General features: G+C 39.8%; 1 protein-coding gene across 10 annotated transcripts in view; it reads right to left on the reverse strand.

The window, feature by feature from the left end:
- SLC30A10 (solute carrier family 30 member 10) overlaps positions 1-17,818 on the reverse strand; it is a 146,301-nt gene that overhangs the window by 31,048 nt on the left and 97,435 nt on the right. For 7 of the 10 annotated variants that reach the window (XM_080408550.1, XM_080408555.1, XM_080408552.1 and 4 more), the window contains one exon: positions 1-17,818. This exon is cut by the window's right edge. The exons of 2 other annotated variants lie outside the window; for them this stretch is intronic. The gene's annotated coding sequence lies outside the window, so the exon portion shown is untranslated. One more of the 10 variants, XM_080408547.1, reaches the window with a different exon arrangement.

Here is a 17,818-nt window from a genome sequence, read left to right on the forward strand (position 1 = left end):
TAAAAAAAAAAAAATGCACCAAATCTAATTGGGACAAATAAATCTTGTTTACAGAACATAGCTGTTTTTTAAATGCTTGCCAAACTAATTGTTATTTTTAAAGCACTGCTGCTATTTCAATTGGGCACATACTTAACTGAAGGAATTGCTACACCAACATTCAGGAGCCAAAAGGAGAAGTAACGTTTAAGTAGCAAACTAGAGCAGTGTCATACAGCCTCACAGCAGCATAGGTAGGTCTACATCACTGATAAAGCAAACACAGGTTTCTGCCCATCTCCACCCTTCCTTATTCACAGTGATATCTATAATTATAATTATCCTGTAGTGCTCGGTGATGCCATATACATTACCCCTTCAAGTGGCACATCTGCTGCTTCAGTTTCCTCTAAAGACCTTGAGAGATAAGTTGTGTCCTTGGAAGCAATTACCTGTCTCCAGTCAGTTTTTGCTAATGTATAAAGTAAGAAATGAAAAAAAAAAAAAAAAAAAGAACAAGAATCCCCAGTACCATGTGTGTGGTGTCCCCACACAGATGCTGGCAAGTACAAGCAAACTAAACATGCCCATTAAGACACGATAACGCTCCACAATGCCACGTGGAGATTGTATGGTGTATCATGCAAAGTCTCCAGCAGCAGAGTTTGCACTTGGAGGAAAAATAAAAGGAAGAAGTTAAAAGATACGAAAAAAGTAGTTATATTCATATTTATGCTGCAGTAGTATTTGAAAATACAGACTTTGATAATACAGCTTAGACTTAATCTGCTGGCAGAACTGTTGCCATCATTCCCTAAGAAATTTAGAAAACCAAAGGTGGTCTTGTTACTATATCACAGAACGGGGAATCAAGTTCTTGTTTTCAGAAAATGCCAAAACTTCCCTCGGATCCTCAGCAAGTGCTTTAAGCTTTCAGCTCCCTTAACCTTTCACTTTTCACAGATAAAATACCTAGCCCATTTTAGCCCAGCCTGTCCTCACCCTCTTCCAAGAGGGATTTCTGAATGTCCCTGAGCCATGCTGGTAGTGTGTTTTGAAGGCTAGCACTGAATTGTTTCAGTGACAAGTGCAAATAATTAGTAATTATTAAAAAAAGAGTAAAAAAAAAAAAAACACCAAGGTTTTTATGTCAGCTGAGCATCATTTCTTTTTGTGAGGCTTTCTGTAGCTGTGTATGTTGCCTGATGGTCACATTCTGCAACACTTCAGTGAGAATTTCACCCATATTAAAAGTGCATGATCAATTCAAATGCAACTCCCATTTGTTAAAAGCTGAGCACCACTGAAGTAAATCTATACAAAATACCTTAAGGTGAATACATTGAAGCTCAAGAAATATACCAAAAAGAAAAGGTTTCTTGTGTTAGAAAATGTGTATTAGCTAAACTTTACATTTGAAATGCTGGTCTCCTGTGAACCCAGAATATATTTTCCGTATGTCCATGTGTTGGGAGTTTCATAAAATGCTGAGCACGTATATTTAAAATAGTTCTGACAATGTATTAAAAAGCTCTAAAATATTATGACATGGCCAATTTCCATGCTTTTTAAAATCCATGACATGACACAATATATTTTATGTGTGGAAATATACATCATAAATATTGGCCAATGTCATAATATTTTTAATGTTTTATATGTTGTCAAATCTGCTTTAAACACAATATGTGTGTTATACATTTACTGAAACATAACTCAGAGGGATGCAGGAAATCAACTATATTCTTTTTCCATGTGGGTTTATTATATATTTTATGGTTTTGTTGCTCCTTACAGTACAAAACTCTTTTTTTTCTCTTTTTTCCTTCTTTCTCTTTCCTTCTTGCTTGCTTGCTTGCTTGTTTGCTTCTTTGATTACTTCCTTTTTCTTGCTCCCTGGGTTTTGTTCACTTTCTTTTGTTTTCTTGCTCTCTTGCTTGCTTGCTTTTTCCTTTACTTCTCTTGAACAAGGTAAATTTTCTTGCTTGAAAAACAAGAACAGACTTTGTAGTTTGCTATTGCTCACTTTTCTTTTAGCTATGTTGTACCTCTGACCCAAGCAACTCCAAGTCATGGACAGGTATTTATCATGTTAACCCTGTCTGACCACTGGGAGTGAAGTATTCATACAACCAAGGAAATAGCTGCCTTTCCTAAAGCTCCTGCAGTGCCAGAGCTCCAACCTTCTCAGCCAAGCCACGGGGCCGCAGCTCTGCCACAGCACATTCGATCAAACCCTGGGATATCACAAGTACAAGCAAAGCTACTGAAATGATGTAAGACCAGAAAATCCTTTTCTTTGCGAATCAATATCATCACAAGGCAACGAAACCCTGCAAGGCAGGATCAATGCACCTGAAAGGCATCCTGTCCCCAGGCTGATGGTTGGCACCTCCCTAGCTTCCAAGAAGCCTGGCCAGTTTTGGTGTGGACAGGCCAGTGCTGCCCCAGCCACTTTCAGATGACAACCTTGACATTGGTTGGCGCTACAAAGTGTTCAAACACAGCGCCCATGTTACCCTGTGGACCAGACCCTTCACCCATTTCAGTGACCTAGACACGACTGAACACTTCTCCATCTCTCAGTAGCGCAGCCTACCACATTCAAAGACAAAATAATAATGCAAAACCAAACAGCTTCATCACCATGTAAGGCTACGAGATAAAATTTAAAAGAAAGATACCACCAAAGGTACACTTCCTTACAGACATAGACTGAAATCCTGGTCCCACTGAGGCAAACAGGAAAATCCTCAGAGCTCAAAAGGCAGAAGGCTTTACCTCTACTCTTCTTGCCTATCAGAGACAATCATGAGCTTCTACTACAGACACCTTTGTGATAAATGCCTAGCTATGGAAAGAGGCAGCAACAAGTAGGTCACAGAGATAACTTTTTGGAAAAGTTTTACTAGAAAAGGAAATGTATGTAATTAATGATGTTCCTAGGGTGAAAGTGAGTGGTACAGTAGCTGGGGGGGAGGGGGGGGAGGGGGGAAGAATCTGAAAAGAACTCAAAATATTTGAAAATGTTGTTTCATGGGTTTTATTTTATTTTTTCAGGTTTTTCCCTTTCCTTTTTTTATTCTTCCTCCATTTTCCCTTTAGAAATGGAAGGGAAGCTTAATTAAAACAAGTTGTTCTGCAAGCAGCAGAGCTAACGAAACCTTGTTTCCTGTGGGTTTTTGTCCTGTATCCCCTGCTGTGATAACCTTAGCTCCATTCTCACATCCTCTATGGCTGCCCTTGCAGTTCCCCAAAACAACCACTCAAATTCTCACACTCCCTACAGTTCCCCACCATGTTCTTAAAATCCACTCTACACATGTGCTACTGTGTCCCCAGTTCCTTCCTAAACCACTGGCTTTGTCAGAAGCTGTAGCAACTTCATTATCCTTGTGATTGGCAACAAGCCAGATTGCTCATGTGTCTTTAAAATCAGTATGTAATCCTCACTCCAGTATTTTGCATTAATCTTAGCGTAGCCTTATGCTGCAATGATCCTGGGGGTCAGGGAATACATATAACTAAGTTTAACTGTATTCTGCAACATTAGACATGCAAAAGAAACATGAGAAACAACTAATGTGAATGAAAATATAGCAAATCCATTCCAGAATAGCACTCCATAAGGGTTCACATCTATACTCGGACCCATTAAATATTTTACTGTGAAAAAATGTTGCAACTGCATTGGCACAGACAGCCCAGCTTATGATCAGGCCTTGGGCCTCCTGCATAAATTACTACTGGATTCCCTGACAGGGTGAGGAAACCTGGAACTCAAAGCCTGGGAATTCAGTAGGTGGGCACTGGGCACTAAATCAGCCTTTCTTTCAAAAAGAAAAGTGTTTTTGTCTGCAGAAGCAATAATCCAGAGCTGAAGGGTCCCTGTGCTCTGCGCCTGAAGGGTAATTTGTACAGCAAGACTCCTGGGAGCACCAAGACATTGACCAGCTCATATGTTTGTGGGTCCCAGCGAGGGTGGACCTGACTCATGTTCATTTAAGAGATGCTGCTAGGCTGCCTGGGTTGGACCTGATACACTGCCTCTTCTCTCATTCTTGTTTCTGAAGTACATGTATCCCTGCAGCTTTGACCCACCCCGGTCAGGATAGCTTTTCCTCAGAAACGACGGGTGATTTTATGCGTTCCAGCTTCAAACAGCCAGGGTAGGGTGTGAGCCTACAGTGCAGATGTTCAGCCCTGTCCTAAAACCCAGCCCTTCTCAAGTGCTTCTCAGTCATCTAAAAAGCAAAGACACTGGCAAGTGTTAGTCACTTGTGAAACACTCTGGATGGGAAGGAGGGTGCTTGAGCAGGATCAGCCTTAACATCTGAAGTGTGGCCACGCAGCCTTTTGCAAGTCAGTGTAGGCAGGCTCTGCAAATGCTCTGAGCAGATTTGAGCTCTTCCTCTCTTACTGCATTTGAAGGTGACCCAGACCCTGTAAATCCCATTGGAATGGAGCCTGCAGGCCCTGAAGACAGGCAGGGGACATGGAAGTAAATTGAGATTGCACTGATGAGCTTTCCTAGTTCTCAGAAGCATAACCAGGGCAAGCTCATGTCTTGCTGCAAAAGCCCTCATAGCCATCCCCTATGAAATAACTTTCTCCATGCATAACTAAGCTCCTTCTACCACTAAGCAGAGGACCAGTACAGGGACCCTGAGGAGAGCTGTTGCCAAAATGAATCTATGGAGTACTTCCCAGCCTTAACTGGGTTATACAAGTATATGAGCCACTAGGAGTAAAGTTCAGCTCCATCTCCACGGCTGTGAACACCATTAAAAGTGCTGTCTCAGTGTAATGACCAGGTTTCCAGCACTTCTGCTCTTGCTCGTGAATCCCAGCACCTGCAGCATGTCAGGGCTAGCACTCTGGCTAGCCAGCTAACAGTGACTCCCCTTCTAAGGGAGGTAAGAAATACCTATTTCAAAGATGAAAAATAAAAAGTTACCTGATTCTGACTAATGCAATGAAGGGAATCAAGTTATGATATAGGTCGTCACTGCTCATGTTCTTCCCATTAATCTACTTTACCCCAATTTATGCTTTTAAGCTACCTCTTCCTGAGCCAAAAGTTACTCCAGTCAAGCTAGAAAAACAAAGTGTGCATAGCAAATATGTGAAAGAGCACATTTATTAATGCATTTCCCCTCTTGTTTCAGGAACACATTCTTACAATGTAGGCCAGTAGTTCTGAAACTGGATGGGAGAAAGAGAAAGGTGGGGAACAGTTTTATTTTGGGAGGTGGTCATGGAAAAACAGAAGAATGAAAGAAAGAAAAGAATCTACACATTTGAGAAACATTAGCCTAAATATAATCACTTGATGTACAGAGATGTTAAAAACAACAGAAAAGACAGCTCTGCTGAAAACAGCAAGCTCAGACAAAACATGAAGCAAAATTAGTATCATCAACAACAGCATGAATGAATTCTAAAAATATTTGTGGGAGCTCCTGCAATGCTTACCACTCAACTTTAAGCCATCCAAGGCAAGTGTCCAAGAATAAGGGGGGTGGGGGTGGGGGATGGGCGGAGCAGGAAGCAAAATGTTTGAAATTTTTTTCAGGAGGAACCCTGTCACAAGCCTTGCTACGAAGTTATTTGTTTTTCTTTAGGGAAAGGCAAGATTTTTGCAAAGTTTCTAAGAGGTGGTCCTTGGCTTAGACATTTTGTATCACACAGGCTAGCTGAAGACACTTGAATCTGAAGCATAATTAATTTTTCCAGAAGTAGCACTCTAGCTAAAAATGGTCTCTGTTACACCCATGGAGAATGTTTCATTGTCCTCTAACAATAAAATCCATGGACAGATAATGGTGAACAATGTATAGTATGATAGTTTCGGGTTCTTAAATGAGGTCTTTCAGCATTACAGCTTGCTATGCAATAGAGAAAGACAACATGAAGACAGACAACGTCAGGTTTTGCAGCTAGGAGTGGAAGGAAGGAAACAGCCTACCATTATGTCAGCCATTTCAGCCTGGCTGGGTTTGGAGCCTCAGAGGGGCTCCTTTCTTTGCACAGAATAAATACACCACCCCTGACAGCACAGAGAGCAAAACAGAGGAAAACCACAGAACTCAGATAATTGCACTTGAAAAGAGAGGAATTGCAAGCAACCTGGGTGCACAGTTCAGAGGTCTGATTCCTCCGTGCTCTCCCCAGGTATTTTGAGAAAGCAGGAACAATTACAGCTGCAGTGAGAGTGAGAGTGCAGGGAAAGGGGCAAGAGAGGGACTGCCAAAAATAACCCTCCGTAAGCTGCAGAAGCAGTGATTGAGAAAACAGAGTCAGGGCTCTACACAAACGGCCACATGTACAAATCTCAAACAGAGCAGTGAGTGTTGACTTCAAACTGCAAATCTTTTTGTGGAGGGGAGAAACCCCACTACCTCTTAGTTCTGGTATAACTATACTTCCACTTGCCACATCTTATATCCTGCTGTAATTGTGTCCCACCGAGCCATGCCCGTACTGCATATGTACTTCCCAGCTTGCCCATATGCTTCTTAAGTGGTGAGCTCATCTAAATCATCCCTCTCATTTCCCTCCTACAGAAACTATTCATGGCCAGTCTATTTCTATTCTGACCAGATCACTGATGCTCCACAGGACTTTGTGGAGCCAACCCTACCGAGATAATTGTCAGATTTAGAACTGGTTAAGAAAAGCTTTTCCCGAAAATATTTATTTGGTTAAAAGAATCCAAGAGATTCTCAAATTTTTGTGAACAACAGGTGATTGTTTTTGCCAGCATGTACCCTCAATTCTTATGACATCTTTTTATATAGCTGTAGGCACCAGGCACATTAACCACTCTGAGGCCATGCTAGGTTCAGTCCATATCAGTCTGACAAAAAAACTGACAAGCAGACATGAAGGTGAACTCAAGATGTCTTAAAAGTCATGTACAAGTTCATTCATGGCCAGAAGTACTCGGCACACACTGTGGGGGAACAAATCATCAAAGTTGCTCATAGGCCAAATTTCCAAGAGCTCTGTTTCCACTGCAGAAGCCAGATTTTCAAAACATTTTCTAGGTGTCTAAATAATGGGCTGTACTTTTATAAAACTTCAACCCAGGCAGCTGAGCTCACTTGACAGCGTGGCCACTCATCTAAATATCTAGAGAGGTGCAAGGGCCTTCTGAAAAGTCACAGATAAAAAGTACTGGTTCAGAGCAGTTGAGATCTGGGAATGAAAAGGTGAAAGAGGCCTTCAGGTCCTTCAAATACAGCATGTGCAGAGGTGATCACCAAAATAATTCTAAGCCTCTTTCAAAGCAGTATGTATGTCTGTATTCAGGTTTTCCCCAAAAGTTCATTTTTGCTGGAGGACATCAGCATTTCATCCGGATGTGTGGAAGGTGTAAGTAGAATTAACTGACATTGTCAAAATTTTGATGGTAGCATGAATTTTAATGAAGGAGGGTTAGAATAGAAAGTCTTTATCCTACTCCAACTATAACAGCTACAGGAGTCTGTGCTGTACATGAGTTTGCCTACACAGATAAACATAACTACCAAAAGCAGGACTGATGCACCAAAAGACTTGTCTGCTGAAAAAACCGCCATCATAGACACATAAATACAAGAAATAGCATGCCTGTCTCCAGAGCATGAAAGAAAGTGTGACTGTGACCAGGCAGGAGAGAAGAGACTTGAGTTCTCATCCTCATATGGCACCTGTCATACAAGCTGGAACAGAGTGGGACCATCCCCTTCCTTGAAAAGCAAAAGGAAAAAGAGATAATCAGATATGTCACCATGCAGTGTTGTGGGTGGGGAAGATAACTGATAGTATCTAATTACATTTTTTTGAATGGAGTGATAGGTGGGTTTTGAAGGATTTCTGTTCTAAAAGTGAAACATATTGTTTGGAGTGGTCCCGTGGGACATAGCTATGAACTATGGAACAAAAGCACAGGAAGGAAAATTCAAGATAACTGTCAGGAAAAACTTCCTAATGGCATGATATACAGCCTAATACTGTGGAATAATCTTCTAAGAGAAGAGGTGGAAGCCCAGCTGAATGAGTAATTTTAAAATTAGACTGTAGGAAACAATTCAGCATTGGCAAGGGGAATGGACAAGATGACCTCATCAGCCTTTTCCATCTCAGATTTCTATGGTTCTGAGGACAGAGAACAATAAAAAGCCACTGCACAGAATAAATCCCAGAGAGAGTTGCAATAGGATAAATGGGATTAGCTATTAAAAGGTGTAGATTGCAAATGAGACTGTGAATGAGGAAAAGTGGATGTGAGGAGAGATGAAGTCATCAATGTGTTTAGAACGCAGACTTGGAGGCAATGATAGGCAAAGTCTTGGGCAAGGAATATAAAATTGGAACAGACCAACTTCAAAGAGATAAAAGACAGCAGAGCATGAGGTAGGGATGCTAGGCAATTTTACACGGAATAAGTTTTCATTTAGCAGGTGCCGGGTGTGCATGGCTCACATTCATTAAGAGCCACCAAGCATCAAAGCCATTTTTAATACTAAAATACTATGTGAGAATTTAAGGATGATGCCTAGGTATTTGGAAAGATAGTGATTTGTGTATTATTCTTTCGCTTCACAACCACACACATATGCTGCGCTCACCAGCATTCCCAACAACAAAGGAAGTCTTCACTCGTTTGGCTGGAAGGATCAGGGTCCATGGATTTGTCTTCTGAGCCAATACCATCACGGACTGTTTTCTCAGACAGTACAGAGCAATTAAGCACATACATTTTCCTTTTGCTCATACCACACACAAACCTGACTCTTTAGTATTTGTTGGAGAATAAAGCACTGCAAGAAAGAATAAAATTCAGAATTCAGCTTGATCCAGCCCAGGTAACTAAGTAACTACACAATTATTTTCCATCGGGGAGCTGAAAACAGACATCAACTTCACAATCAGTGAGTCTGTTAAAATTTTAATTGTGGAATTGAAAATATAATGCATTTCAGCCATTTTGGGAAGAGCTGGGAGTGATCTGTCCTGATTTTTGCAAGTGGATTTACAGTTTATAATTACTCAACGCCATTTTTGAGCAGCTTTCAAACTGTATTTGTGATTTGTGCTGTATGACAGATCCCAACATACTATTTCTGCTTGTGGAATGGATGCCTGGGACATTTAAGGAAATGGCATGTCACAGACTTCATTGTGAAAAGTTCATGAAAATTCCAAAAGGTATAGATGCTTCTATGAATACATAGCAAACTTTGGAGTATTTGCAGAACAAAAATATTGTGGGCCTCCCCATTAGTAACACACACAAAGAAGCTAATCAAATGTGAATAATGTATACATTGACCAATTTCTTCAACCAGTTTCAAGACATAAGAAACAAAAGTGGATATTGACCTAAAAATGGTAAACAATTCAGTTAAGAACTTAGGAAGGACGTTAGGAGATTATGAATTTCTATAGCACTAGGAAGTGATGTTGCTATGTTTGCTAAAGTACCTATTTAAAGTTTTAAGAAATAAAAGTCATTGTTCTCTGTATAGCAAAGGGTCCTATATTGTTTTATGCAACATACTGAAAGTATATGGGAGTTTTCTAATATGGGAAAGTTTTCCCTTTGACTTCATATTATCCAAGATAAGAGACAGGAAGTCACTTAGCAGGAAAAGCATGGGAAGGAAACTTAATTCAGGGGGAGTGCCTTTACTGTATTTATTTTGTTTCTCCTTAGAAGTACCATGATAATTACAATTTCTATCAGCTTAAACACAATTAGAAGCATGAGATTCAAAATGAAAGGCATGCAGCAACAGGCCCGAGAATAATGACCAATAGTTAGTGTTCTGTACCACCAGTAACCCTTCATAAACAAGTTATTACGGATAAATTTGACCTAAAAGACCGTATCTGTCTCTGCATTCCCTTTCCCAAAACTTGTTGAATTTCCAAAATATTTGATTTCCCAAAAGTTGTTGAAATCTAGAGCCGTCTCAATTAGTAGCAGTCACTGATATTCATTCTCAAAGGAAAACCTGGAACACCTTACTTAAAGCATACATTATGAAATCCTGTCATACGTATAAAAATATAACAACTTCTGTGCCATATATATACATTAAAAAATATACTACAGAATATATAATTTCTGTAATATAATAATTTCTGCTATAGGCTTCAGTACAATATCTTAGACAGTTAAGCAGCAAATCCACATACTACTAATTATCTGTTAAGATATGATTTACTTGTGCCTCAGCTGTTGATTCTCATATATTATCACATTGCTATTTGTTATCGTTGGTTTTGCTGATTGTCACTATGAACATTCATTATTTGGTACCATAAATGTGGACAAAAGCTGCACAGCATTTTATAATAAAGTCAGATAAAGTCTCTTCAGGCAATTCCCAACATACCCACTGAAACGTGTTTTATAATCTTTCCTTCAAGTAAGTAACATCATTTAAATGAGGAAAAGTCGCTGCCATCAGCAAAGGTTAGAATACCTGTTCTTTAAAATGCATTCTAAATGGATATGCAATAAAGGAGGGTATCAACAGGCAAAGATTTGAAACAGAGAATTACAAGGGGACCCATAAAATATATGTTATTCTAGAACAGACAATGACTGAGGAAAAAATAAAAAGGCATAGTATAGAAAAGCAAAACCAAGAGTATTATATGCATGAAATGAACATATGTTGAACAGTGACTGGAGTTCAAAGAATTTCTTGCTGTTTTTTATATATATTTTTTCATAAAAATGTGTCTGTCTTATATGGTATTTCTTAAAAAAAAACAATAATACCATAATAAGCCATCTTGAAATACTTCCTAGGTGAGTATAGGGATGAATTCATTTCACTGTTAGGGTACACTAGAAAAATGAAGCTTTTAATTCATTCCCAAAAGCTATTTGAGCTCTGATTTTCTAGAGTGTTTTCTCTCTCTTATACCAATCATCTGTAGTATGATGAGCCACAGGTATAAAAATGCTTGCTGAAATAAGTAAGTTTTTCTTGAACTGAGACTTTTCTAGCATGAAACAAGGTAAGGTCGCAATGCCACTGTTTAATTATTCAGCCCGTAAGCTGCCTGTTACAGTTCAGCGTAGTTGCTGCCAGAGGGGATAACTTTAGTGGTCTAAACCTGACGTCTGAACAGACATCCTGGAACCATAAGGTTTGAATATTGGCAGAGCAGAGCAAGTTCTTCATTCTTCTGTGGTAGCTATGTTTTACTGCTAGGCAGTTTATTGAACAGGGGTCTTTAAGCTGTGCCCTTAAAAACCCAGAGCTCATGTGAAAATTAAAACTCCCATGCTGCTCTCCATGAGCCCGTGAGCCCATCTCAGTGTCATGGGCCAATGTTTCCCCCATTCATCCACTGTTGGGTTTTATGCTGTTCATTTTCTGTCATCTATTGCAGGGATGGCTGTGTGTCAGCAACACCGTGCTGTGGAACGTAAAGCACTGTGGGAGCCTTTGTGATGAAAACTGCTACGCTGAAGTAAATTGTAATTATCATTAACACATACGTGGGCCACTTTAAATGTATTCTGCCAGACCACAGTTAGATCCGCTAAAGAATAATCAATTGACTTACAATTTATAATCCTGTTCTCAGCTCACTTGCAGTGCTTGGGGATTGTTCAGTACCTCATGCGTTTAATTCTCAAGCCCCGTGGTGATATTGCTTATTATCATGATTTAACACTGATTGATACCCTGCTATTCCTGGCAATACCAACGATTAGTTGAAAGAGAAAAGATTAAAAACATTGTTGGGGTTTTTCCCTGCTAATTTCTGTGTTATTATGTAAGAAATTCTATCGGTAAATATTCTTGCATACCTTATATACTTTGAAAAAAAACTTTCTGGCTGAAATTATATTTTGGCCTGATGACGATAACTTTGATGCACCCATACATGAACAACCTGTATGGATGAGCCCGCAGAAAAATACATAGAAGAATATGTCTGTGCATATACTTGTGTGTATGTATGTATTCACAGTGCACATAATGCATTTATATCCAATGTAACCATGAATACACTTCCAGTTCTTCACAGGCTGTATGTTCATGGGTCAGTACAAGCAGTGCTGAAACACTCTCTTGGGTGGAAAGCAGCAGACATTCTGCACCAGCAGTGCTACACAGCTGTGTTTGCGGAAGGGGAAGTGAAGTCTTCCAAATTAAACTGTTGTAAAATTTAGATAGGCAAAATTCAACTACCAGAGTTGGACTTGGCTGGCATTCTGAGACCTTAATCCTTACTCTTGCAAAAGGTCCCCTATGACCTCTACAACCATAAATGGTGTGTATCTGGTTTTACATCTCATTCAGGAGATAGTAATGTCTGCATCCCAGCTGAGGCACTCACCTTGCACAGCACTGCTCTGCCACAAGAAATCTAGTTTGACACTTCCCCGTTCTGACTGTTTCCTCTAATTCCAAGCCTGTGTTTTTGGCCTGCTTATCTCCAGTCTACCCACCAGCCTCCTCGCTTGGCCTGCCAGAACTAAAAGTTTGCAGAACTGTGGAGCAGAAATGAAGCTGAATTAATCAGTACTCTGCTTTATGTCTGCAAGTAATGAACATCCATGAAAGGAAGACAGAGAATATAACTATTTTCTCACAACAGCAGATTATGGAACAATTCCAAGCTAGTTTAGCTGTCAGGAAATATACCTGAAACTGAAGTATAACAATAGTCAGGGAAGCTACTCCTTCTGAAACTGATACTTACAAGTTCTGTGTTGTTTCAAAGAGAAAGAATAAAATATGGAAGACTTCCCAGGTAACATAGAGTGGACGAACCAGTCTGGCAATGCTGGGGAAAGCTTGAGACAGCTGAGAAAAGGTGAACCTGCATCCTGGAGCAAAACATTCATCAGGGCACCCAAAAGAGCTCAGGTGAACCCATGCCAGCACAACTGGACTGTGCCGAGCAAAGTTAGCCTGGAAGTCAGGTGATCCAGAGTGACACTTGTATCGACTTTAACATATAGCCATAAATTTGAATCCTAAATGCTCTGGATAAAAAGACCCGAGTCAGAATTGCATGTGCCTGGAGGACAGCCATTGGACTTTCACAGTTCCCAAAACTCTCAAAGTCCTGATGCTGCTGAGTGTGACACACCTGTTCACCAACACAAGAAGTTTCTAAGTTTCCTAATGGCCTTAGGAATAAAATTACATGCAATATTTGAGTTTGCTCTGCCCCTCTAGTATTCTTGGAAAGCTCTTGGCCGATAGCAGTTATGAGTACCTAAGAACAACCCAACAAGAATGAAACTTTTTGATTAATAGAATGAGCCTGGCTCCCAGTATTGTAGATCTGCATTCATTTCTCAACTCTGCCACTAATATTCAGTGTGTTTGGGCAACCCAATATCATGCTCGTTTTGAAGTCTAGAAACAAAATCTCTCTCTTTACCCAATATTATTTTCCTTGCTGTGTACACAGGTCTGCAACCTGGACTGTCAGCTCCAGTGACAGAAAGAGCATCTTCTTCTGTGCTTGTGCTGTGCAGGGCACAACAGAGCCTGTTCCACACTACTGTTAACAGAAACAATAACATAACTGAAATGACTAAGATGATGCGTTTTCAACTTAAATCAATGCCTTCACTGGCAATGTCTCCCAGAACATTTATCCACTGCCAATAGTTCCTCTTACCTGCCAGAATCTGTTCCACTGAATTTGGAAAGGGTTTCTTTAGAACTGAACTGACTGTGGAAGTGTCTGTTTACTATCCACCTACTTGCTACAACATCAAAACTCTTGCTCTTTTGACCTGGATGCGTGAGAAAAAATAAAAAGAGCAAACAAACAAAATTCTGAATGTCACAGATGAATAAGAATGCTTTACTTGTTGGGTTTTTTTGGTCATCATACAACCAGAAAGACTACCAGGACACGTTCCTCATCGTATGATTACATGGCATTACATTTCAAGCGACTTTGTTCAAGAAGATTGTCCTAGGTATGTAAAGTGACTATTCAAGAATAGGATGTACGACAGCACATTCACAAGCCAAGACAATCACAACAGTCTGTCATAAGTATTTGCAAGTGCTCTTTCCTTAAGAAGAGAAAAATATTTATATATTGAATAGCAAAATCCCTCTATTTTTTAGAAGTGTCTTAATTCTTGGTTTATTGTATTAACTTCTTTCATAAACTCCCTCATTATCCTGGCCAGTTTATCAGGCTCTTATTCCTGTGCAAAGCTGAGCTGATAGTTTTTGAAGCTGCCATTCTCCACAATGGCTAGGAGGAGGGAGGAGGAAAGGACAGGGAGCCAAGAGCCGAGGAGAAGGATGTTGTGGAATGAAAGATGATCAGGGAAGGAAAAGGGAGAGTCTGTTTTGTTAATGCTGTTCTGGCCACCTCTCATGTCTTCCTCTTGAATTTTTTAAGTTCTTCAGCTGCATGTATTTAGCTTTCTGGCTGCCTTTGTTTTTTGGCTACCCAGCCTCTCTCTTTGCATCTACTCACTTTCTATTTTTTTTTTCTATTTTTTTTTTTCTATTTTTTTTTTTTCTTTAAGAAACTTGCTTAAGCTTTTCCGGCCACGTCTCTCTCACATTGTGTGGCCGCTTCTCTTAGCTTCCTTGCCAGGCTTTCAACCAGGGCTGCTTGGCTTAGACCTCCCCCTACTGCTAGACGCTATTATGAAGCTTCAGAAATCTGTAGCATGATATGGGCATAGAGCATTGAACATGTTTATGTGGGCAATGGGATGTTTCATCTCTGCTGAGAAGGCAGGGTGGTGAGGACTAATCTGCCTGGCCCCCTTCTCACCTCACAGATCACACACCAAAAACTCACATGGAGGAATCTGTTCCCTCCCAGCTTTACCTCTCCTGGGGTATTAGTATGCAATAAGGGGAAAGCAGCCAAGGGTATGCAAGACAACTAAAACACTCTCAGTGCCAGTGTAGAGGTCTTCAACAGGCAACGTAAATTTTAAGGTAGCAGTCTCTGGCTGCTCTCCTATTGAATTCTTGGGATCCATATTCTAGGCAAGGAGTACAATTTAAGACAGTTCATGTACATACACATTTATCTACCTACTAGCCAGTCTATTTATAAATGTTTTGATGCAGTCATTAAGCTGTGTTCCTGTGATTCTAAATATCTATATGAAGGTTCTGTAAGATACTTTGTACACTCATCTGTATACATGGTCTTTAAAGCAGGAGACCATGAGAAATACAAAATAAGGTTTATAAAAATGCTTCCTGTAGCACTGCCTCAAAACTCAGAAGGAATGCAATTTACCAATGTAATTAAATAGAAGCCTAATCTTAAACATACACTTTGGCATGAGAATGGCACTGTTCATATCACTTGTAACTTGTTCTGAAGTGCAAACACTGTTCCTACCCTAATGAGAACAACACAAAAATAATTTACCCATTAGTGATGGAGGCTAAGAGAACAGAGATGACAATGCTGCAATGCTACATACATGCATTCAAGCGTATAATGGCAAATCCATTCCAGAAGGCAGGAAAGGAAAAGAAAGCTGAAAAGAAGCTGAGAAATGGATCAGCTCGTTGAATTGCTCATTCATCAATTTAAAATCATGGAAATACTAGGTGCATATACTGTTCATGAATTGTACTGAGGAACTAAAGCACTGAAGGGTTGAATTGTCCTTTTCGCTCCCACTTTGTTCTCCAGTTCATTTAGCCAGAGAGTGCTCACAGACCCTCAGCGGCTCTGCAGCAGAGCGTAGTCTACAGAAGTCTTCCACACTCATTGATGCAAAGTTCTGGTAACGAGGGAGATGACGGAGCTCTTGAGAAAATCTAAATCCCCCGTAAACTGCTTTTATTTCTAGCACGTTATGATAGATAGCGAATGAAAAAGCAAAAGAAAACGCAAACTGTTCCCCACTGGCAAGCTCTCTGCTCCTGTATTGTTCTGGCATCTCTGTTGCTTTCGCACAGTCCCAAGTGTTGTCTGGCTTTTGAGGTTTGTGTTTACACTGAAGATGATACACTGTAGCTAAAACACACAGGAAATAAGACAAAATAATGTCTTATTATCAGATTCTTTTTTTTTTTATCTTTTCAGAAAAACGTGGTTTGGGTTGTCACTGAAATGCTTTTACTGAATCAGTCTGGAATACGGTAAAAACTCAGTCCCACTTCTATCAAAGTCAAAGGTCAATAAACATTTGCACCCATGCCAGAACTTTTAATTAAAATTGCCAATATTTTTTTAAAGCCTGCTCTTCTCATGGGATCTTAAAGAACTAGCTAGCTATATATTTTATGCAAAGGAATCCTTCCATACACCACCAAAGGTCTGCTACTTCTTGGATGGTGCTTGAAAGAGGCTTAACAGCATATTGAAAAAGGAAGTAAAAATGAGTACGTCAGCTGAGTATCAGTACAATACAATTATTTAAACTGGAATTCCTCCAGAACACTGGGATGATTATAAATCTGGATATTCTTGTAAGTCTTGTAAATGACTGAAACTCAGATGTGATAAATTATCCATCCATACAGTGGGATCATTTCTGAATGCTGCAGTATGACTTTGGGTGCTTACATATTGGAAAGACTTGCACATATCACTTTCTTCTCCTGCATTTCTTTTCTTTTAGCACTGCAGGTGTGCTCCATGCTTTGCAGGCAGAAAATTGAGCCATCTGTCCCCCAAAGGCCTTGCAACCTCAACAGAGAAGACAGGAAATGAAGGCACTAAGGAAAATCTGAATGTTCAGGGAAGTGTATTGGTTTTGTCGCCTATAACTTTGTTTAGCTATCTTTTCACATGGACAAAGGGGGATCATACTTGACTATAGCTCTTGATCCCCTTCAGAATTCAGCCTCTCCAAGTGATCTAACATATTCGTGTGCTGCTTTACATCTACTTTGTATAAACTGAAAGTACGCATGGGGGAAAATAGTCAACAAAAAATGACAAACAACCACAAAATTAATGTTTTACATGAACAAGTATAATTCCGATTTTTTTATTTCATTTTTGTGAGTGTTCCTTAGCTTTTTTTAAGTCTGAGCAAATTAGAATAACAAAGGCTTACTAAAGAGATACTTCAGGTATTTCAAGTCATTTCAGCCATCACTGTTTAGAGACTGCCCAGTCACCTTGTTATGTGGAGCATTTCTATGGCAATGACTGAGTTTTGGTGACACAAAGAACTGAACTTAATAGAAGAAAGGATGGTGGCACTGCACAGGGGACAAAGCATTTGCCCTGGCTGGGGTAGTGAAACATTTGGAAATGTTGAAAAATCTAAGGTTTTTATCAACTCAAAATTCAGGAAAGAGAAAATAAGAGTGAAATTTGCCAAGTCTGACAGTGGCCCATGATAACAAGTTTTGGGAATCAGGCTTCTGGGGTGATAAAAAAACAGAAGAAAGTCCCCAACCTCTCATTCCATTTGTTGGTATACACATGAACAGTCATTTCCCATTGCTATGTACGTGCTTAGCAGGAAGAGACACGGCTAACTTTAATTCCACTAGGTGTTTTTAAACTACATTAAGGAAAATGAATTTCTAATGCACTTATGTAGCATATCGAACAAGTCCACTGAATTCTTAGTAAAGTCTTTGAACTTCAGAATTGTTTATTTCTGTTGAGTTTAAAGACAGTTCTGAGTGCCTTTGTACAACAAAAAACAATACATACTATCTAAACTTCTACCCTTTCTTCATTAAAGGTCTACTGAATGCCTGTCTTTCATGCAGCTGATCTAATGCTAATCTGCCAGCAAAGTATCATTAAGGGAATTTTTTAACACACTGAAATGCATCTATCCCCTCGTCATTCCAAGACCAGTCATGTTTCAATTGAAATTGATGGGAAGATTCCC

The sequence above is a fragment of the Falco punctatus genome (genome assembly GCF_963210335.1).
Source record: "Falco punctatus genome assembly, chromosome: 12".
NCBI classification, from domain to species: Eukaryota; Metazoa; Chordata; class Aves; order Falconiformes; family Falconidae; genus Falco; species Falco punctatus.